The sequence below is a fragment of the Notothenia rossii genome (genome assembly GCF_949606895.1).
Source record: "Notothenia rossii genome assembly, chromosome: 6".
Taxonomy (NCBI): Eukaryota; Metazoa; Chordata; class Actinopteri; order Perciformes; family Nototheniidae; genus Notothenia; species Notothenia rossii.
Window position 1 is genome coordinate 30,307,479 of NC_136909.1, and position 24,314 is coordinate 30,331,792.

General features: G+C 41.6%; 1 protein-coding gene across 2 annotated transcripts in view; it reads right to left on the reverse strand.

Annotated features, from left to right (window-relative positions):
* The window catches only part of taok3a (TAO kinase 3a), a 74,631-nt gene that overhangs the window by 47,775 nt on the left and 2,542 nt on the right, over positions 1-24,314 (reverse strand). For both annotated transcript variants that reach the window (XM_079690565.1, XM_079690566.1), the window contains exon 2: positions 1,016-1,136. The gene's annotated coding sequence lies outside the window, so the exon portion shown is untranslated. The remainder of the gene's footprint in view (positions 1-1,015; positions 1,137-24,314) is intronic.

Below are 24,314 nucleotides of genomic sequence, written 5' to 3' on the forward strand. Positions count from 1 at the left end.
CGTTTTCTCTCAGTGATTGTGCTGTTATGTTAAATGTTTGTTTTTCATGTATTGTTTCTTGATATTTGTCTATGTTGATGTTACACATGGAGCTGCTATGATGCAAGTCAAATTTCAGACTTGATCTGACCATTAAAGTATTATCGTATCGTATTTGATATCTAGTCGTTTGAAAAACACAACGCCGACGGTCTTTACTTTGCTAAAAGACTAAGAGTGAAGTGCAGCTGCATAGTGCATCTGCAAAGTGCACTATAATCAAACATGTGAGACTGGTTCTGGGCTAGCAAGCTTCCATTTTAACGTATCCAACAATTTATTTTCCTGCATGCTGCCAACAAGCAACCTCAAATCTTTCAGCAATCCCCATACATAGGAATTCACATGTGTTCACACGTACACACACACACACACACACACACACACACACACACACACACACACACACACACACACACACACACACACACACACACACACACACACACACACACACACACACACACACACACACACACACACACACACACACACACACACACACACACACACACACACACACACACACACACACACACACACACACACACACACACACACACACACACACACACACACACACACACACACACACACACACACACACACACACACACACACACACACACACACACACACACACACACACACACACCAGAGAAATGCTGCCTCCATTCAGACTCAGCTTTAATGCAGAGTGACAGTGGGTTGGTGAGCTGCTGTGTACATCAGAGAGCCGGCAGGGTAGCAAGCTTTCATTACGAGGACAACAAGACCCAGTTACAGTCTGCTGATGTCTGGATTTTGACACAAGGACGCACACACTTAGACATTTTTGCTTAACTATTTGCATGCTAGAAGTCGCAATAAGATTAGACATATCGGTTAAAAAATAAAATACATAATTTAAAAAAAAAAGTAATAGGTTTGGTATTGCATGATGAGGTATGTTGAATAATAGCAGAATATAACCTACCTGTAGGAAATGTGTGAATGGGGAGTCGGGCAAGCCTCTGTCTCCCTCTCTTTCTTTTTCTTAGTTTAAGTCCAGAGTTGACCTCTTGCCGACTTTCCTCATGACTGGGATAATACTGTACCTGTTGTTGGAAAGAGGAAATAGAAAAAAAGAAAAAAAGGTTAGATGGTGTGATTTGACTGTATGTTAAAGTAAAAATACATTCAATAACTGGCTGTGATAATGTGCGAAAGCTGAAAAAAGTGGATTAAAAGATCCAAAGAACAATAGTCTGCACTAATATTTAACTATTTTGATGATTGCCCAAAAGTCACTGGTTCCAACTACTTACATGAGATTTTGTGGTAGAAAATGTGCTCACGAGGACGATTAATTATTTATTATAATGTTTTACTGAGCCAATACGAGGGAAGGCTACTACACTAACATTGTTTTTTGTTTAAGTTCTTAGACCTTTGAGAAATTCAAGCATGTGTTAAATACATTTTTATTTAGGTTCAGCTATTTTACTTTGAGTGTGTTTTCAGCTGCAAACCTCGACACAATGTGAATTTGAACATTATTTCTTACATTCTTCTCTCATTCATAAATAATGAATGAAAACCATAATTAGTTTCATGCTTAAGCAATGAACCTGAACTGTTCAAGTATCCTTATTTTATATGTGGCTTTCGGTTGTGTCTTTTTGGCACTGATTAATGTCTGATGAACTTTTGTGGCAGAGTGCAACTTCAGCAAGAACCGAACTGCCAACACAACGTTTGTTTTTCCTTTTTTTTCTCTTATATTTGGCTTTTTACTAAAATACAATCAAATGCAAGCCAACAACTGACAAGACTATCAGCCACTCTCTACTGTAATGTATACATGTTATATCAGGTGAGTCACATTTTGTAAAATATTACATTTATTATGAGCATGAGAGCTGAGGATAAACAGTACAAACATAGGGACAATTTTTTTAATTCCTCACAATAGCAGATGGTGGAATAACTCAACGGCTAATAACAATCTCTTTAGTCAGTTGTTATCCTCTCAACACCAGGATCCTGCCTTTTATCAGCTTCAGGAAAGAAAACAATACATATTCTACAACAAAAAGTTGAGAGGCAGCATGGTTCAACTAACAAAATCACCAGTAAAGTAAAACAGGTTATTTATTCAGTACCATAGAAAGATTCTCTAACCATGTTCATATTAATGATTCTTTTCCACATCGTCCTTATTCAGGGTCACTCGGAGCACAAAGTCTATCCCAGAATGCATTGAGCAGACAGTATCTCCAACTAATTGTCTTGGCATTTTTCTCCAAGTGAGAAAAGCCTCCTGTTTGCACCTGAACACATCTTCTTTCTTCCGCTTTCAAATGCACGAGTTCAAGGACTCCACACACGGTGGGCAAACACAACCTTTCACTAGCAGGAACAAATTCAATATTTTGCTTTCTCCCACACACAGTGTTGCACAAAGACACACACATACACGTCAAATAATCTGAGCGAGTCTTTCTGACAGCAGATCGCTGTCGGCTACTGGACTGTGTGTCGTTTTGACAAGCAGGTGGGGCAACATCCACAACATTATCAGCGAGAACAACATGACCCTGAACTAAACACACTGTCAGATACAAGACGAGCGCACAATAAAACCAACTGTTGTCCACAAGCACTCCACAATCAGGAAGTATCCATAACTCAATCCATTACCCTTTGACCTTTGCCTTGGGACAATCCATTCCTGTATCAAACTGGAACATTTCATTTCTTCTTCTTCTTCTCAGTACCTGTACTTTATCACGTTTCCCCTACCCTCTTGTCTTATTGGTTTCACACACCCCCTACCCCAAAACGTCCTCCTCTCTTTTTGTTATCACGCAGAGCAGCAGATTGGTTGCTCAGAGGAACCACATTCAATAATAAAATGAGAGAGGATGGAGGGATGAGAGGAGAAGGATACAAATGTATTGTGCCCCTTCTGAGTGTCCCTGAATGATTTATAACACAAACTGACGCTTGCATGAGCCTCTGGGGAAGCTGTTGCTGCACTTCTCCTCCTCGCTCTCTCCACCCTGCTTGGCATTTGTTACCAACTGACAAGAGAGAGATATAGATAGATAGAGACTAAGTGTTTGTGTGTCTCTTATTTAAGTAAATCCTAAAAACGGCATTAAACGCATCTTCTATCAAAGAAACAACCTGGACATAAAGTTCTTTCATAACTGCAACTTTTTGAACATTTGTTTTCTTAGTTCATTCACTGTTGGTCAAAAAGTATGAAAAAAACGTGTGTGTGTGTGCGTGTGCGTGTGCGTGTGTGTGTGTGTGTGTGTGCGTGTGCGTGTGTGTGTGTGTGTGTGTGTGTGTGTTCTCTGTTACAAAGGTCAGGGGCAATTGAAGGCTTGGCATGATAACATGTTCAACATACGGAAAAAACGCCAAAGAGAAATGCTGTTAGAGGCAAACAGGTTGTGTGATAATAATTAACAACAAGGAACGAGATGGGAGGGGAAACTAAGAAGAGGGTGAGACCGAAACAGAGAGACAGAATCCGAAAGAGAGCGACTGGAGTTAAAAGCCAGCGATTATCCATTTGACAACTTCCTGATTTTCAGGGCCTTGCTTCTTTTTTCGGTTATTATTAAGCTGCTTTCCACAGACAGCTCAGTAGGACTAAATCTTTACAAACTAGAAACTTGAATGGAAAGGGCAAACAACATATGAAGTTACAGAAACAGAAAAGTAGTTGTTGCTATTTCATCCTAGACAGTGGGAGTTTCAGACCTTCAGTGAGGCTCGGAAATGTTAGCGAATTCTTCTAAGGTCTGTAGGGTTAAGGTTAGGCAATGAAGGCTTTAACAAATAGTAATATTACCAACCCACCATCCCTGGTTTCGACGTGCCACAGGCTCTCTGGAAAGGTCTGTTGTTGCATTGGCAGATGATAACAATCCTAATACCCAACTCCTACTTTCTGTTCCTCCTGTTGCATGACACACACGGTGATATGAATCATAAATCCTGAGTCACGAGCCGTCAATTTCAGAGGTTCAAGTTGGCCAAGCAACCTTTTTTCAGAAACAAAACCTTGTTTTCCATTTTGGTTCTCGGGCATTACAATCCAAAAGAACAGCTTTCAGAGGGATTGGCCGAACAATTCATCAAGCTGGAGAGGGACTTGGGCCAAGTTCAGACCCCTTTTTGGTTCAGTTTTCCTCATATTGACTTCCAAGAGTTGGTGAAAAGCTTATCAACAACCATGCTGCTGCAGGTATTCATGATGACAATTCCTGGGGGACTCTGGGGAATTCTGTGGGAACTATTCCCTTTTATCAAGAGCCGTCTAGTTACCGTTGAGCTGAATCAATGTGCAAACTTAAGCCACTACAGACAAATAATGTCACACTGATCCTTGATCTGGCTGAATGTAATGCTCAATAGGACTCAATGTAACTCTCAATGGTTCCTAGAGTGCCAGAAGATGACTGAGGTGGGATTTTGTTGAGTCATGCTAGAAGTAGGTGTGCTTAAATCACACGTCCCTTAGTGAGATGCTGCTTCAAATAAAGCTGAGACAACTAAATGTGAGGGCGATTTCCACAATGCGCTAAATTCTCCCTGGATGAAAATAAACTAATCCACGGAGATAGAAAGAAACTAAACATGATGTCCTGATTATCCTGCCAGGGCGGCATGGTGTGGATTTTTATAGCAGTGACTCATTTTCAAAGTGTGAATAATATGCAAACACACACACACACAGCACACATCACACACACACAGCACACAACACACAACACACACACACACACACAGCTCTAAAGCAGGATTTGAATACTTGCTAGGTAGGTGCATCAACCCCAGACTGTACAAATATCCATTCAAAGAACAGTAGATTAGCCCCAGATATTGCCAAACCAAATCATTCATAGTAGACTAAGCAGGGGAGAGCAGCTCCTCATTCCCCCTCCAGCTCTAGGTCAATATCAATCTTAATCTCCATATTGACGGACAAAAACCACTTCCAGTAATGCAGACAGGATATTACTAGAGCAGCACATGCTCACTACACATGGTAGCCTTACATGTGAGAAACGCTTTCACACCGTTTCCCTCATACATGTCCAGTTGTCCACGTATAGAATGCATGTGTAAAGTGTCAGCTATGCATTATCAGTGTAGTTAAGGGCCTTTGGGAGGTGTTTGGGAGTAGCCAGGGGCTGTAGGGGAAAGATAATCTCCCCCCCATTATGGAGCGTTGGACTTTGGTATGCTATGGCACAGTCACTAAATAAACCTTTAACAACGTCTATACGGAGTTTATAACTCATGAATTCACAAACAAACTTTTTGGATTAATCGACAACTTATGTATTACATGTTGCCTATAGTTAGTAGTTATTTGGCAATTGATACAGTAGTTAATTTATAGAAAATGAGTCTTGGTTATGTGTAAAGTAAGTTGTTAGGCGTGTGGCGCAGTGGATAGAGCGTTGGTATTCGGATCAAGGGAGCACAGGTTCAAACCTCAATACTGTCAGCATGTCGTTGTGTCCATGAGACACTTCACCCCAAATTGCTCCTGTGGGGTTTGCCCACAGTATTGAGTATGTAAGTCACTTTGGATAAAAGCATCTAACAAGTGACATGTAATGTTATTAGTTGCTGTTGTGTCTTTTTTTTAAAGCATATTGTACAAGTTCCAGCATCCCAAATATGAGTATTCTCTGCCTTTATTAATCTAATATGATGGAAAACAAAATATCTTGTTGTTCTAGGACTGTTGGTCAGATAAAGCGAAAATATTTAAGGCCTTCACCTCAGGTTTTTTTATTTATGACGCTATGTTTTATTTAACTTTTGTCAGTAACTAGTGAATTATTCCTTGCTACTTCTTCATGCTGTAAAATAAATTGTACTACAGACTACTGCAGTTTATCTTGGGAGATAGCTAGACAGTTATGTTTTAACAGAGGACATAATAACGCACCACTACAAAAAAAAATTCAGAGGGAAATTTCAGTGCCCTGAGGATCACTGACGGTGATCAGACAGAGAAAGGCCATTCCAGAATGATAAAAACATCTCCTAGATAATCTTACAAACATACACACAGCTTTGTTCACACACATTTGGTCACACAGAGACCATCCCTCATCCAGTGTGAACGCTTTTTTTAGAGCAATCCCATGAATCCAGAGGGGTCGGTGTGTGTGTGTGTGTGTGTGTGTGTGTGTGTGTGTGTGTGTGTGTGTGTGTGTGTGTGTGTGTGTGTGTGTCTCTGGAGCGCAGCCTGGAGTTTTCTCTATTAAAGCCATTCATCCTCTGGCAACTATCAATGTTAGCGCCTTTTCAGCTGAGCTTCTTTTTTTCAACCTTGTCAATAGTGTGTGTGGTTTGCCGTCTTGCTTTTTTCCAAAATCTACGGTCTTTCACACACAAACAAAATCAATCTCTGCACTGTCTAAATCCAAACCCCTCCCCTTTAAGTAAACACGAACACACTGAATGAAACAAGCAAACACACTTAGTGCAGTGTCACAGAGCGGCGTCACCGGGCTGTTGAATTATTCAGCAGTCCCTCACAGACACTACTGCACATCAGAGAAAGTGAGGGAGGAGAAGCGGGGGGAACTTGCAACTTAAGCCACAATAGAGCTGAACAAAAACACGTATGGCTATTTATCCTTCTACTCGTCATACCTTTTAATCGACAACCACAACTTAACAGTGAATGTTTGGCCCATAGATGTACTAAAAAGCCTTATAGTAGCTCAGGTAGAATTGCAAGCTGGAAAAAAGCCTGGAATGCACCGTATTTATTGTCTGGACAAGGCTTGGAACTATTTTAAAGAAAGAAAGACATACTTTTATTTTTTTTAAACGATGGACAGGTGTCAGAGCCACATCGCCTGCCAGTGTTCCGACGCAAGGGAGTGGTTGGGGGTTTGATGCCTCCCTCCAGGGCACTTCAGCAGTGGCCTGGATGTGAACTGTAACTCAGGTCTGTATTTGGTCCGATCGGGACTTGAACCCGGCGACCCTTCGGTTTCAAAGCGAAGTTCCAAAAGACTGAGTCACTGCCATTCATTCTCAAAAGTAGACAGCAAAAAGACACGATAGTGTGTGATGGAGTGTCCGTGCAGATAAGATAAGTAAACAGATCTTAAAGGGATTGGGACTACTTCACAAGTTCATTATGTGGTAAACAAAGCTGTTTTTTACACTCACGACCTTCTGCATTAAAACAGAAATATATTTTTAAAATAATAATGAAGTAACTGGAAATAAAAGTCAAAGGCGCTACATGTAAATCATGTATGGATTATTTTTGGATACTCCTAGCTTTTAATCATAATCTAAAATAGTCTGGTAACAACGTCATCACTCTACTTTGCGAGCACTAAATTGCTGCATCACGACAGCTTCCCTGGTGCACAATGTTGATTCTGTGACATGCCTGAAATAAAACACATGTCAAAATGTGGGAGTTTGATGTTTATGTAATTCATTTTCACTTGGGCAATCATTTTTGGTCTAACTTTTTTTTTAAAACCCTTCGAAGGCCCTGCACAGTGCAGTTCATTATTCTAAAAGCACGACTCCACCCACCAGCGCCACCTCCTCTAATCTGACTCACCGTACAAACACCAACATGCACATGTGTTGGTTTTTATGCAAATTATTTCTGAAAACCACTCAATTAATCTGAAGAGATTTGCAAAGACTCTGCATGTGTGCCCCATAAATAATGCCTTCATCATTGACCCCAGGGGAATTTGAAAATACATAAATAACAGGTCACCCCAGGGTCTGCACAGGAGGTGAAGCAGAGCAGCTTCACTCCAACGTCTGTGTTTGTACACGATGCGTTCAGGCACAGCATCCAGTGTAGGCGACCCGCATTTTGGAAGCGCAGAGACCTCAATAAACAATGACTGTGGTTCTATGAGGAAAGGCACACGGTAACCCAGATCTTCTCTTTCCAACTTGGACAAAATCTGTGGTACATTAGCTTGCTTCTGGCTGTGGGTCAGTAGGAGTATCTACAGAACATGAGGACACTTTTTTTCAGAATGGGTTGTAGGACAGCAAATTACTGTGTGTGTTATTTGCCAATTATGCATTTTTGATTTTAAATGAGAGATCCATGCAAACAGGATGTGACATGAGGATGAAGGAGAGGAAGGGATGGGAGAAACGGTTGCATCCATCATAATCACAGATTCACTCTCACAGATGTTCATCCTTAGATGTTTCAGTCAGACAGGGCTGGGCGATATGGAGAAAATCTAATATCACTGTATTTTTCATCAAATACTTCAATATCGATATTATAGAGTTTATTTGCGTATTCACAAAATATGACATTTTCAATAGATAATCAATAATAATAATGATCATCAACTATTTAGACATGATGATGACCAAGTGGGTAAAGGCTATTAACAGCCCAACTAGAGACATCCTTTTGTTAGAATGACGAAACAACAGTCCAATGCCTTTCTGCAACGCAGCCTTTAATACCAGGAAAAGACACTTATGCCATTTGACAATATTCAAAATCTGAGACAATATCTCGTCTCACATCACTATATCGATATAATACCCAGCCCTAGAAAGACATACTGTGAAGTAAGGTCCCAGTCAGGAACATGACATGTATTATTCTCTAACCAATGAACGCGCATGGATTTTCTGTGTGAATTTAAGAAGGGTTCTCACCACAGTTTGTTTTTTTATATCTGTCATACAAGTCCTATTTTTATTTTATTGAGTTTTGCTAGGTATTCTTTTTCCTGTGTCTTTGTATGCACCACATGTTCCAAAGCAAATTATTCGTAAACTTACATGGTAATAAAACCGATTCTGATTCGGAACCACTATGTGACCCTGAATGACCTTGACCATCCTGTTTCTGTAAATAAACACTTGGGTTGAGTTAATTCATGTCATTTGCATCAGCGTGAACCCCAGACCTCCATTTCATTCATCTCCAATGATCTCTTTGACGTGTCATAGCAGGAAAAGCACAGGTGTAATTCATATCATTAATAATGAGTGCTCTGCCTTTGGGTGAGCCAACTCCAGGTCGCTGCTGTCATGCTGCCTCCACCACCTGTCTAACGGGAATAAAAGACAGCCATTAATAAAGTTATTAGTCACACATGTGCTTTTGCTGCTATGACACGTCAAAATGTATTCTGTAATAAAAAGCATCAATTAGACTGATTTTCATTCGGATCTATTCAGCATGGCGATCAGAGGATATAAAAAGATAAACATGTGTTCAGTATTGTTCTAACTGCCATCACAGGGAAGAGAGAAGATATGGCCCAAGTGAAAGTCACATGGTTACCTCTGGGAATAGACCTTTAAACCTAAAGCAAAGAAGAATTGTATAACCCACATACAAAAATATGAGACTATGTTTTAGTCCTGCCAAGTGAGAAAGATTTGTTTTTTTCGATCAGAATTTAATTATAGAGGTGGACACCTTAGAAAGAGGGGACTCTACATTTAAAGTAAGGATAAAATACTTTTGTGCTGCACATGGTTATTGTATCTTTCTTTGGATTGTGTTACCAGGGAGGGCAACGCATCCGCCAACGGAGCCCCCCCCCTTTTTTAATAATAATAATACATATTTATAGCACCAAATTGCAACTAATCTATATCTATTGTCACTTTTCACATTGAACATGTGCTCTTTATTATATAAACTAAACACTTTCATTTTAAGTTATGAGTTTAGTGTTTTTTACCCGAAGAAACACTGATGCATTAATCAATAACAATAATCCACAGCTCCTCTCTCTGATCCAGAGGATTTAAAACCCCTCCCGCCCCCCGCTCAGACAGCACCCACCCCCAAAGCAGTAAACCTAGGGGAAACACTGGCATCCTTTATCCTGACCATATGTCTCATGTCAGTTAGACATGTCCAATGCCACGACGACAGCTAATATCACCTGAAATTAAAATATTGCGAATGGAACTATTTTTATAAATAATAAGAGATGGTATAGCGAGTGTAGACATTCCAAAACAAAACTGTATCCATATGTTTTGTGCCCCTTCAATTCCCTTGTCAGATTTACTATGGCCCGCTCAGGTGGTAGGCTACTGGCTAATGAGCCGGTATTGGGAGTAAATGCAAGGGCTAGGTGACAGGTTAGCAGTCAGTCAGAGGGTTAACAGGGTGTAATCTGTAAAACTGAATTTAATCTAGAACTGACCCAGGGTCACTGGTTTAACAGAGAGTATCAGATCAGCCTTTGACACTTTCTTTCAAAGGAAACATGTACATAGTTTGTCATTGCATTAATGCCATAGCACCAATTGTATGACCTTTAAAATGACTATGCCTAGAAAAGTTGATTCTGAGTTCATTCAAGTGGACGCCAGGTTTAGTAACTGCTCTTAATGCATTAGCATGGCTCATGTGCATGATTCAAAACCACCATTTCATTGCTAAGCAGAAGCTAAAGTCACCAGTTTTATTTATTTTTGATTCACATGTTGAAGCTGCCATGTGATATTTACATCAACAGCTGGTTCCACATTCAGACTGTAGAAGGTACATACTGTATTTGTTAAAGCTTCTATACTCAAAGGTATACACAATTTAAAAGCATGAAAAATGTGCATGGGGGTAATAGGCAGAATTTTAACTTCAGGCATTGCCGTTGTAATGCTACACAATTACTACAGGGAAAAGACAGGAAAAAAGGGTTTTAAAATAAAACAATATTATTGAACTTTTAGACTATTTCCCACTGGGACATTTCCCCTGCTCTTGCATGCTTACACGGAAACAGAATCATCAGAAATAGCACAGTCACACAAAACAAATGGTTCTCTCAGCTGGAACATGATGGTGGGAAATTGAGTCTAGATAAAGGGGTTTTACAAGCATATAAATGTGTGACTGTTTGTTTTACAAAGAAATATGACAAAACTGGTGCCAGGATTTTTCTACAGTGGAAGTCTGGCCGAAAATATGTGTGAGTAAAATGTGGGAAACAATGGGACTTTTTAGAAGGAGCATTGAGTATATGACAAGGCGTGAATACAGAAGCTGATTGAAAGAGCAAGAGAATGCTATCAATCTATTGAAACTTAAACAACCATTACAAAACCGTTCTCTTTCACATATTGTTATTTCATTAAAAGAAAGCGTCAGCTTAATGTTTGTGCAGCCTTTATCACGCCTCACACTTTTCAATGGGTCATTAGCGAGTGTCCATGATGGTGTGCATTCCCTTTGCCTGGGCTTCAATGGCTTTACAGCTAACACAATCAAAAAGAAGGAACATTGTATGTGGTCTGAACCTTTGCTTTGGCTTTGATATGTATAAGATTAGTAAGGGGAAACAAATGCTAATCTGGGGGTTTTATATACGATTTTAAATTGTAACCACCTTCCGTACTTGCACAATTATATTGTAATGATATCCCTGTTACCGATTAACAAAAAAGAGAAGAAGACAGCAATTAGTGATCAAACCTCATTGACATTTACCCTGAGGTCTCGGCCTTTGTGTTTCTATTGGCCCTGGCTCACACAAAGGCCTGCTGCGGGTGCTAAACTGGTGTGAACGCCAGACACAGGCCATTCGATAAGTGGTTCTTTCATCAATGTTACACTCATTGCCATTGGTCACAGCTAGCCAGGCCCAGCTGGGACTCTGGTGACGAGATGTGCCATATCGACTAGGCAATAACCCTGGGCCTGTTTATGACACTATCAATTCCCAGCTATATTGATTTTCATTGTGGCTGCAAAAATACTCTTCAGTTGCACACCCAAACAAATGGTAGCTGTGTCACACATGTATTCATTGAGAATGGGAAAAAGTGAGAAAGAAACGATGTGGAATTGGACCAACCAAGGCACATGTGCACACATTGATTAAAGATGTGCATGTTGTGTAACAAATATTCAGGCAAACATATACATTAAATCACACAGTATAGCTCTGTGACCAGTCTGGGGCTGTTTGACATCAAGGCGTGATGACAGCCAATAAAGATTAACTATGATTGTCTCCCACTGTGTCATGCCTGCAGCTTTAGCCCCCACATCAACTATTCAGGCCCTTCAAAGATTCTGAACTGCTTGCATGTGAGTCTTAGCGGAGACTCGTGCTGTGTCCCTGACACCACAGTAACAAGTGCTCGTGGTCAAATGCCTACCCCGGCTAGTGAGTCATCCTGCTGCTTGTAACCCCATTCTGCTATCCCACAAGGCCATGCAAAATGCATGAGAGTACCAGAGAGTTTGAGAGAAAAATGTGCAAACACACACATACTGTTTGCACATGTGCACAGCCACACACTTACGTAGAGAACGCATGTAATCATTACACAAAGTGCTATAGTCATTTTAATCAGCAGCGTGCATGGACAGTGCACACACCCACAGAGGGGCTTCTGCTCATGGAAGTACACACCAGATGATCTAGTTTCAGCTCCAAGTGTGTGTGTTTGTGCATGTTTTTATGTGTACATGGCGAGGGCTGAGCATAGAGTGAAGTGCTTCTCTAAAGCCCAGCAGGATTTTCCAATCAGGAGCAGCAGAAAGATTAATAGAGGCCTATCACATGTTCTGTGGTGAGAGCAGTCCAAACGGGAAATGACTAGGAAGGCTCTCAGTGTTTCAGCTATCTGCGGAGATGTAGGCAACCCACCCCACCAAGTGTGTCTCCTATTTACTGTGTCATCACAAGTCAAAGCGTTTATAGTCCTATGCACAGTTTAAAACAATGTGAGCAGACCGGCCATTGGCTGGATTGCGTGTGACAGGGTCAAGGTATTACTGCATGTGTCCACTTTTCTCAGATGGGTTGAGTGCGATCTCATTCTGTGATTGGGTACCAGAAAGTGAGAACATAGATTTAGATGTCTTGCCCGAGGAAGTGTGTAAATCTTTTCCACTGCCTTCTCTTCTCAATCTGCCGAGCAAGGTTTGTTGAATTCAGAGCAAAACTAACTGTCCTCCAGACAAAGCTAAAGCAATAAGCAGGGGTCTACTCTTAACCTTTTATCTCAATGAATGGATTCCATGTAAGACGCCTATGCTAGATGAGACGCCCTCTCTGACTTTCTCCAAGGCAGTTTTCTTGGGAGGGAAAAGGATGATGTCACGCAAGCATTTGCCGGAGCCTCATGGGATGATGGGGGGGGTGTTGTGATTCAGGGTTATACATTTATGACTAGGACTCCCACAGCTGTCAGCTTCATCACAGACTGGATCAAAACGTCCGGCTGCAACCACTAGTGTATCACAGCGAGCCATTTTCTGAGGGAGCCTGTGGCTTCTCTTCGTTGACCGCGAAGAGAAGAAGACAATAAAAAAAGACAAAATGAGTGTGTGGGTTTTTTGTGTCAAATTCTCCAGAGAAACACCACCAACTTTGCCTTTATCATTGAATAGGACATCTTATCAGAGTCATTAAGAGGTTTGTAGGTGAGTCAAAGTGTACACTGAAATGGCTGTTGCTCAGTGGAGCACTAGCTATAGGGTCATTTGACTCATCTCACACTCCAAGGGTGCAATGCAGCATGGGAAACTTAAGAATACCACCGTTTCCCCTCATATGCCTTTTCAAAAGACGAGAGAATGATCCGACAACATGATAGAGAAAGAGGCAGGAGGACATTTAGCAGAGGAAACCCCAAAAAGGAAACATGCTTCTAGGCCATTGAGTCATTTCCCTTGTGTTTTGCCTCTTCCTCTTCTTCAAATCTACACTGACAGTATAAATTATGTACATCATCACTGAGTGGGAGAGGGCCCATGGGTTTTAGGACTTAGCATTTCAGCTTTTTATCCCCTGTAAAGTCTGCCCGCAATTAGTTTGGGAATTAATTCAGGCTCAGAACTTAGCCTCCCCCTTCCTCTTTTAGATCTGTACTGATTCACCCAAGACACACACACACACACACACACACACACACACACACACACACACACACACACACACACACACACACACACACACACACACACACACACACACACACACACACACACACACACACACACACACACACACACACACACACACACACACACACACACACACACACACACACACACACACACACACACACACACACACACACACACACACACACACACACACACACACACACACACACACACACACACACACACACACACCAAAAAGACAAGAGGCTAATCGACGTGTTTGCTAATTCTACAGTGTGTGTGTGTGTGTGTGTGTGTGTGTGTGTGTGTGTGTGTGTGTGTGTGTGTGTGTGTGTGTGTGTGTGTGTGTGTGTGTGTGTGTGTGTGTGTGTGTGTGTGTGTGTGTGTGTGTGTGTGTGTGTGTGTAAGAGTTACACGGTCAGGCCAATTACATCAACATGATCAATGTGCATTGATATGCAAGCTGTAGCTAAAGTGTTCAGTCTCTAAACCCCCCAGGCACTAAAGTATTGATGAGTTTTGTTAAACAACGGTTTGTGAAACTAACCAATTAAAAAGAGACTTGACTATAGGCAACACAACAATTGGCAAATAAAGATTCCCTCTTCCTGTTTAAGCTCTGAAAGTAACATAATATAGGATTTAGCGATTTAGCTACCTTTAAGTTACAGAATGCAACTACATTCTACACCGCTGCCTCAAATATGAGCAGCTATAACCTTACATTTGCTTTGTTATGACTAAATTACTTATGATCTTGTGAGTTGACAACTTCTCAAAAATAGCCAATGGTCAAGCAGGTGCATGAACAACATAATCCCTACTACTACTCGGGTAAAATCTAAATGATTTGAAGCTGTTCAAATGTAAATCCTTACTAAATCTTACTTTACAGTAGCCTGCTGATCTTCCAATGTACAACCAAACATCAGCTAACTTCTCTTTAGATGAATTGTCTTCACTATGCAGATTACAGTACGATTGTGTGAAATGAGATTTTGAAGACAAAATGAATCATAACACAAACCAACCGCTCAGTCCCAAAAGACAGGTATTTATTCAATATGGCAGCAATCAACTTCCATTTTCATTATCAACTGATCCTTCCTGTTTTATGTATCATTTGGTTTGATGACATGATGTCATAAATCCATGTGAAATGCTTCTGAGAGCCCACATTGTTGTCTTCAAATTGCTTGTTTTGTATTTATTTGTCTACTGGTTGAGGGGTTCAGCCAGTAAATCATTCTGATACCAAATGCGGTACTAACCAAGTATGATTTAAAAAGGACAGACACTAGTTCATTCTGCTCCCTGTTCATGTTATTTATTCTGCTGTTTTCGCTTTATTTCCAACATTCACACTTGCTTTAGGCCTGCTGTTCCTGGTGGGATCTATTCACTTCTGCAAGCCATCAGACCGGCCTCTTTGGGGAAAGGAATAGTGTTTGGAGAGCAGTGACCAGTTCCTTTCAGTACATTTCTACTATCTCTACATCCTCCATTTTAGCTGTCTGATTTGACCAGTAAGTCCGGTGTCAAGATCCTCACACCATCAACACCCTTAAGTCCTGCGTGTGTGTTGTGATCAATACATAATTAGGTCAATCTTTATATTGGAAATATAATAATGAAAAACCTTTGTTGATAACACGTAGCGCATCAATCGGAGTGAAAATAAAATGAAGGGGAAATATCAGAATTCAGTCCCAGCTTCTTTAGGTTTCCTGGAATGAGTGAATTATCTGAAACTACAGTACAGCTGAACATCTTAATAGACATTTTCCCTTTAGGCTTATCGTAGATGCACTATAGTTTAAAAACTAATCAATGAATGACTGCTTAATTATGCTGTGTGTTATAGCAATCAGCAATCAAATCCAGCTTCTGATTATTGGTGAGAACAGTTACTTGAACCTTGACATCTATTAAGATAGTAATGTTGGCCTGTTTCCTGCTCCTTCGCTGTGAATTGGTTAAGAATAAACCATAACTTCCTATCGGACATGGCCCCTGTATCACACCAGGAAACAAAAGCTGGACACAGGTCATGAAGACTGAACGTCAACGAAAAGCCATGAAAGGCGTGTGCATCCATCGACTTCTTTGAAACTCTAACGGCTTGATGATTTAACCATTTCCTCACTTGCCCTCTGGGACGATATCATCCCTGCAATTATCCAAGGGTTCGTGGCCTCCTGGCTTTGCAATGCTGCACATCTGGTTCATTTTTGTTTGTGTATGATGAGAGCCAGTGTGTTTGTGCGAGCGAGAGGAAACGAGAACAAGCATGAGGGAGTGAAGTAGTGGGGCGGGGTGTTGACTGGCAGAGTTTCCTCCAAGTCACAGTTTAATTGGACAATTGTTCAGTCCAACCTCGGGGCTCTCTGGGTTCACAAAGGCATATCAAGCTGTCCTAGCATGGACTATTAAACAAGTAGCTTTGGCTCCATTTGCCTTCTTTTTCATCATGAGACATTATTATGTTCCCTTATGCAATATGAGACACAATTGATATCCATTCGGATGAATCAGAGGTTAGCTAAAAGCTCTAGGGGTGCATCGAATGGGAAATTCTTGGCTAAAACCGATACCGAAAATAGGAAACAGTTGGCCGAAGACCGAATGCCGAAAGGCCGAAAATGATTAATAGAAATATATATATATATATATATATATATATATATATATATATATATATATATGTATACATTTTTTACCAATGTTGTTCAGCTACCTGATTATGGAAAAATATATGATTATGGCAAAACTTAACTTAAATAATAATCACTATTATGGGTCCATAAAACATTTATTCAGCACTTTTGAATGCATATGCATACATTACATTAATTCCAAGTCAAGTGCATTTTCTTTTCTCTGTAGGATAACTACAACAAAGTGCATTCAGAACAAAGCCAAGGTGCTTTAAAACTGCATAAACATCTAGGCCAGCAGGCTTACAACAAATAGTGTAAATAAAGACTGTAACAGCCAGGCCTTCAACAACAACAAATGCACCTATAAGCTTGGTAACCTAACGTGTTGTTGTGATGACGTAATCAAAACGCGTCGACAACAAGCACGGCGCGCGACCATGCTCGCGGCTGGCTCACAGCCAACATGTCTGCCGCTTGGAGATATTTCAAAATATCAGAGAAAGAGGCGCGGATTGCGATTTGTAAAACGTGTTCAGCTGACATTTCTCGAGGGGGTGTAACTGCAAAGACTTTCACCACTTCGGGATTACTCCACCACTTGAAATCAAAACACCCGGACAAATATGCGGAGTATGATCAACGTAACCCTGTTCTCTGACATTCGGTGATATTTTTTCGGTGCTGAAACCTTTTTAACCATTTTCGGCCGATAATTTTCGGTAGCCGAATATTCGGTGCATCCCTAAAAAGCTCAGTTGCAGAAATAATGGCAGCATCTATGGGAAAAGGCTGAAGAAAATGGCTAAGCAGTCCGTCTAAACAACAAGAGAGTAACCTTCATAATTCAGCCCTGATGTTATGTGGCATTACCATTTATGGTGGGGAATCCTACAATAATCATAATCAGCCTGGACGAGCCACAGACTTAACTAAAATATAAAACATTTAAGTCACATTTAGCTGGATTCACTGATGGCTGGCGAGAGCGAAACACAATCTCTCCCTGATTCATCAGAGGAAAATCTCCACTTGACCCAATGGAGGCTGTCCAGTCATAGCATTACAGCTGTACAGAGCTTGGGCAAAGCCTAGTCTCTCTTAGGACCGGAGGGGCGGTGGGGGGGGGGGTTTGGCACATATTCTCATAACCCAAAAGATGAGGCGTTATCAAGCTTCTACGTCAGGTTCTGTGGCCGCCAGACTGAAAAGATTCAGTTTTATCCAGCCAAGCGACATCAACCTAAAAAGACATGCATCTGTTGATTATGCTATTGGCTGAAAGCTGGTCAATACTCATTGCACTCAACAGTGTCCACTACTGTAACGCAATGAAAGTTCCCAACCAAAACCCCTGTGAAATATCCCAAAGAATGACACGTACAAATAAAATAAAAGGCATGTTCGGGAATGTATTTGAGAAGGCTCAGAGTAGAAATTATGATGAAGAACTGTGAGACACCAAAGTCTTTGAGCGGGCAAAGGAAGATCCCAAAATAGAGCGGCGTGGTGCAGTGTATTACCTCACCCCCACTCACATAAGCAAATGTGTCCATCACAATCATGCATCCTCAGCCTTGCTGACGTGCCCTACTCTCCTAAACTAGCAGCACATTCTGGAGTTTTCCAAGCTGGTTGCATGCAGGGGGAGAGTCAGCAGAACAGACCTACAACATGTCACTTTATATTTTTTAAAGACCCCTTTTACAGCGAACCATGAAGTTCTAAAAATACTCCAGCTGAAGCTTCTTCCTTCATTATGCTGTGCTAAATTAGGCCATGGACCCAGAAGGGGTGGTGGCGGGAAGAGATAAGGCAAGTCAGCCATCAGCAATGGTGATGTCTCTTTGGGTGATGATGATGGCTGCTCTTAATTCCCCAGCATGCAACTTGGCCTAGTAGTGGAAGAGCAGAGAGGGGCCCGCCGATTTAACAGCAGAGCAGGAGACAGATGTAGCCGGACATAATGGGGGTTGAAAATAGGGGGGGGGGGGGGGTTTGTTGGAGGGGCAAACTCATGGTCACAGCTGCAACCTCGCCAGAGGATTGGAAGCGCGCTTCTAATGAAGGGCTGTAATCAAGTTTCTCATGCTAACCTCCCACACCCAGTGAGGCCAACTCGCCAACATGCCTCTCTTATGACAGAGGGTTTAGTATGCTTGAGGAAGAAAACAATGAGAAGAAGAACAATCTGTGTAATGCAAAAGATAGAATGACGTATTTAACAACCAATCTGTTCTGCATTTCGGCATATAACATATCTGAATTGCCTGAAGTAAACAAGTTAAGCCAGATGTGACACTAGGAGAGAGCCTTTGAAAGGGGTGGAAAAATAATATTAGACCCGCCAGGTGAATAAAGGTTGGCATGTGCCTCCAGACATAAGCCTGCATGTAATGTCACAATGAATGTCTTTAAATGTTCGCAGGATCTGACTGCTAATCAAAGATCAAAATGGGTTGGTGAGATAAAGAGAATGTTCAGCAGTGTGAGGTATAATGCACAGCAGACTCACTAGAGAGGCATTTGTTGATGAGACATCTGTTAGGCCATGACTTCCTCCTCTCCTAGACAGCTTTCAGTAGACCAAGGCCATGACTCAAGTCTGCACCAGCTGCTGGGCAATGACTAGATCCATTCCTTGTAACTCCTATCATAGTCAGTTGTGCATATACACAGTTTCCATCCAATCCAGAAGTGCTGTAAGTGTGGATGAAAGAGTCTCTTTGGTCTTCCATGGACATGAACCATTGGTTATAAAAATGACCCTTTTGCTTACATTTTCACACATGTAATTCAATTGAGAAGATGGATGGTTGAGTGTATCTTTAGTACAAATACTTCCTTGATATCCACCAGAAGAAGGCTTAATCCCCGGCCACACAAGGACGATAACGGTCTTATCCGCTACAGTTCACTATCGGATAGATGGTTTGGCCACACGAGGCCGACATGGAAACGCAGAAAACGATAACGATAACGTGTCCCAAGGTTGGTAGATCTGCAAACTAAACGCTCTGGGGGGGCAAACGGCTCCGTGTTTACGCCTATATGATCATTTCCTGATAACGTTGAAGCAATAGCCCCGCCTCTCCCCACCTCTCCTGCTCAGAGATTAGCTGCTGGGCTGTCAGAAGAGGGGGAGGAAAAGAGAGGCTCCGTTTTTTATTATTATATAGAGTCGTTATTCATTTGTTTTAAAGCTCAATAAATAACAAAGAAGACCTTTGACCGGCACTTTTCTAATTTTGTCCGGAATATTTTAACTTTAACGGACATTTTGACCGGCGAAAAAAAATCGAACTGAAACTCTGCTGCACGGTCCCCTGGTCCCTTGGAAGAGGCAGAGAGGTGGGTGTTTTTCATCTGCTGGTGGCAAACCGGAGAGAATTACAGCAGGAGCAAACGCTTGCCTCGGGGAGGGAGAAAAAGAGCCAGAGCGGCAACAGCGGAGAATAAACACAAGGGCAACCATGGCAACCATGCGCGGGAAGCAGTGGTGTAACGGTAATACGTACCCGTACCGAAATTGTTCGGTATGGGCCATTCGGTTCGGTACACATGTGTACCGAAGTGTACCGAACGAATATAACGTTAAACGTAAAAAATTGAGAACGTGAACAACTTTTTGGAAGTAATATCAGGTGCTGCGTCGCAGCGTTCGAATAGCATGTTCCTGCAGCCCATGCTCCGGGCGGGGCTGCAGGAACGCAGCGTTCAGTGTAATTTCAATGCGTCATAGAGCGACCAAGTCATTTAATTGGACGAGAGGCATACTATGAGAGCTGGTCACAGCGATGCGTTCAAATGTAGTCAGTAATTTGAGGAACTGGCGAAATGGCGAACGCAGATAAAGTTGAGCTCGAAAATCCTCCAGCATCATTGAAGTCTCCGGTTTGGGAACATTTTGGTGTCGCAGTTACGTAAAAGGATGACGGGCAAAGACAGGTGGACCGAACCAAAGCTGTTTGTCGGCATTGTTCAACTAAAATTGATTACGCGGCTGGCAATACATCAAACTTGCACACTAATTTGAAAAGGCATCACCCGAACATGGATATCACCGGTACCAAAAGAAAAAAGACTGAAGTGCAAACCCAACTCCCACTAGCATTTAAGCCTCCACCACTCGCAAAAAGTACAGACCGAGCCAAAGCTATTACAAACGCCAAATATCCTTATGTTGCCATGTTAGCAAAGCGCTACCTGGCTGTATCTGCTGCCTCTGTCCCTAGCGAGAGGGTGTTCTCCACAGCAGGAGACATTGTTAGTGCCAGCAGATCTGCCCTTTCGGCAAGCAATGTGGACAAGTTCATTTTCCTTTAAAAGAACATGAAAATACACTGACAAGCAAGTCATAATGTCAAACTGGCTGCTTAGTTACTAGTACAGTCCAGTTCAAATGCAGATTATTTCAGTTCATCGAAATACTGCACCTTAATGTTTATTTTATTATATTTGTATTTATTTGAGTGATTACATTATTCACAGTTTAATAATAAATCATATTTATAATAATAAATATTTTATGTTTTGTGATAATTGTTTCTGCTGTACCGAAAACGTACCGAACCGTGACCTAAAAACCGAGGTACGTACCGAACCGAAATGTTTGTGAACCGTTACACCCCTAGCGGGAAGTCTTCTTCGCTGCTTTTGTGGCAGGACTACAGCGCCACTTACAGGCCTGGCGTACTAAAGCGTCTCCAGCGCTTTTGAGCGGTCTTGTGTGAACGGACACGTTTCTGGTGCCTGTTGCGTGTGGACGGAATACTTTTTTGATAACGATTGCGGTCCGTTTGCGTTATCGTCTTCGTGTGGCTCCAGCCTTAGAGATGCACCTGCTGCGAACACTGGCATATGTATGCAGTCTTCATGATTGAGTAATTGATTTAACTACTGTAGATTAATCCTGTTACCAAATATCTTCACTGGTTCTCTCTCTCTTGCTGGCTTCATAAGACTGTGATCTTGCACTGGTGCAGAGTTTAGCTGTCTTTTAAAATCATCATTGAACACAGTATGCATTAACACATCTGCTAGTAGGGTAGAGTTGGCATAATTCTCCTTGTCATCTGAGACAGCATTCCTATATTAGACATGCTAAACCAGATCACTTCAGAACATTAAGCCTGACAGCAGCGCTTTAATATTTGATGCATTCTGCTACCGTGGCATAAACCACCAAACTGCTGTAGGATGGGCTAAACTGGCAATTCTGTGATACATACAAAAGTCAGGCTTCCATCACAAGGATGAGAAGACAGTTGGGAGAATTGCTGAGGTGGATTAGTCAGCAGGGGGGGGGGGGGGGGGGAAATACATTGTTTTTCTCAGGTGCTTTCAACAGGTTGCCCTCTATGCAAAACACAACCTGCAAAGACTTTCTCTACTGGCATCAAGGGTTTCAACTTTTGGAAAAAATAATAATGGTGTTCTGACAGATATAGAGCTGCCCTAGAACACAGTCAGCTAACTCATTACAGGGTAAGTGACAAGCCATGAGACATACCGTGTGCGTGCCTACCAGTGGGCCTGTCACAGTTATTCGACAGCAGAGCAGGTAAACTTGTTAACTTTGACTTCCACATGAACCCAGAAAAAGCAGGAGGAGGAGCAAAGAAGACTTAGAGACCGTGTTAAGACACGTCATAGGCGGACAGAGGAGGCTGAAGAAACTGTTTTCACTGGTAATTAAAGGTGGCCCATGTGTTGTGAGTAGGGATGCTCCGATCGATCGGCCGCCGATACTCACTCTCTGCCGATCGATCGGTGCTCTCTAAAAATGCCAATTGCGAGTGCCGATCACATGACGTAAAATGATGACGTCAAATACATGATACTTTTCTTTGTGCACTGCAAAACAAGCTCGCCAAAATGGCTTCACCAGTCTGGCAGTATTTTTCCAAAAATGACAATAAAATAGCGGTATGCAACGTGTGTGAAGCAGAAATCCTGTAGCTCCAACCGCTGTGACGGACCGGTGAGCGGAGCAAAACACACAGTAATGGCGCGTTTCCACTGCAGCGAAGAGCTCGCTTTAAGCGTGCCGAGCCGTGCGGGGCCCGTTTTTGGTTGCGTTTCCACTTGGCCTAGTACCGGCTAGCGGGTCCTAATTCACAGCTTTTCTGGCCCCATAAAATTGTGGTTCTAGGGCCAGGAACAACCAGGCTGCGTCGGGCTGAGTATGCTAAACTAGAGAGAGAATAGCTGGCAAGGGGGCTACAACTACAACAAGATGAACATATTTGACCGTGATTTAATTTTTATACACGTTTCAAAATGATGCCGAAGTAACAACATACAGATAACGGTTAGTAAAAACCATGAATTAATGCTTTGACAAGTCTGCAGACAGACGGCAGGCGAAAAAACCTTTTAAAATGCGTGTTTTCTGAATGGAGATTGGCTAAGCTAATGTTGTAAATGCTCCGACCGTCCACACTCACAACAACGGCCTATACAGACATAAATAAACCAGCGACTGTATTCGCCATGACACAGACAGTCTGTGGTTTGTACTTGTTTAACTTTTGTCTAGTTTCTGAACAGATATGAGGAGCAGTCAGCTCTCAGGGCTAACAGCTAACGGCTGTACAGTAACAACTGTATAACAGGTCTCTTGATAGTTTTTTCTCCTACTGATATTCTGAACAATCTGTGCTATTGTATTAGCTGTAAAGTGTCTCTACTGTAGGCTATTTTTATTATATTATATTAAAATCGTTTATAAATGTGCTATATAAATACAACTTTATTTGATTTGATTTGATTTGGGGGTGAATCAATTTGGAAAGGACAGACACCCAGCCCACCTCCCATTCTGCTTAAAATTGTAGATTTGACCCACACCAAGATAATCCAAACCCCTTTGCAAAGCAAGGCATGTTTTACGCCCGCTGCCAGGGGTTTAAACCTCCCCCCGCCAATGTCAGGTCTGCTAGTCAGGCCATTCCCACACTAAGCTGGCTATATTTGAAACAGCATCATGTACTTCTTCATTTTAGCCTTCCATCCAGACTAAACCAGTATTTTCCCACCCAAAAATGGTGCATACTTATACTGTCTCCATAGTGGAACAGACAGTGTTGTTGTGTGGACAGGTTTCATCCAAAATTATGCTTGCACAGACCCAGTGAGGTGCTATGCTTTTTGTCACCATCTCTCTGTACATAGTTGCTTATTTTGAATGTCAAAATAGAGAAATTCCTAAATTAATTTAGTATTATTACGCCATGTCAGAAGACTTCGTAGGCACAATATATTAAATTGGCAAGTGGTCTTAGATGAGGTATTAGACTATAAGACTGGTGGTAGAAAGATCAAACCATGCATGTCATTCATTTATGTTTTCAATCTGTTGTCTCTCAGAAACAGTGAGAGGGTGATATTTGCTGACAAATGCTGTTGTAAACTCAAGTTATACGTTTTGTTCATTTATACAGTTTATTTCATAAATGTGTTCATTATGTAAATTAATTTATATATGTCCACAGGTAATCAAAAACTATACATGCATATTTGTTGATTACCTGTGGACATATATTTAGTGGACAAATCTTTAATTAAAATAAGTCAACTTCTGAAAAAGACGATATAGTTAAGCAAACAGAGACAATGCAGTGTTAACAGTGTTAAATAAAACAAATGTCCTGTAAGTGCTATGGGAGTCAGAGTAACATGCTCCG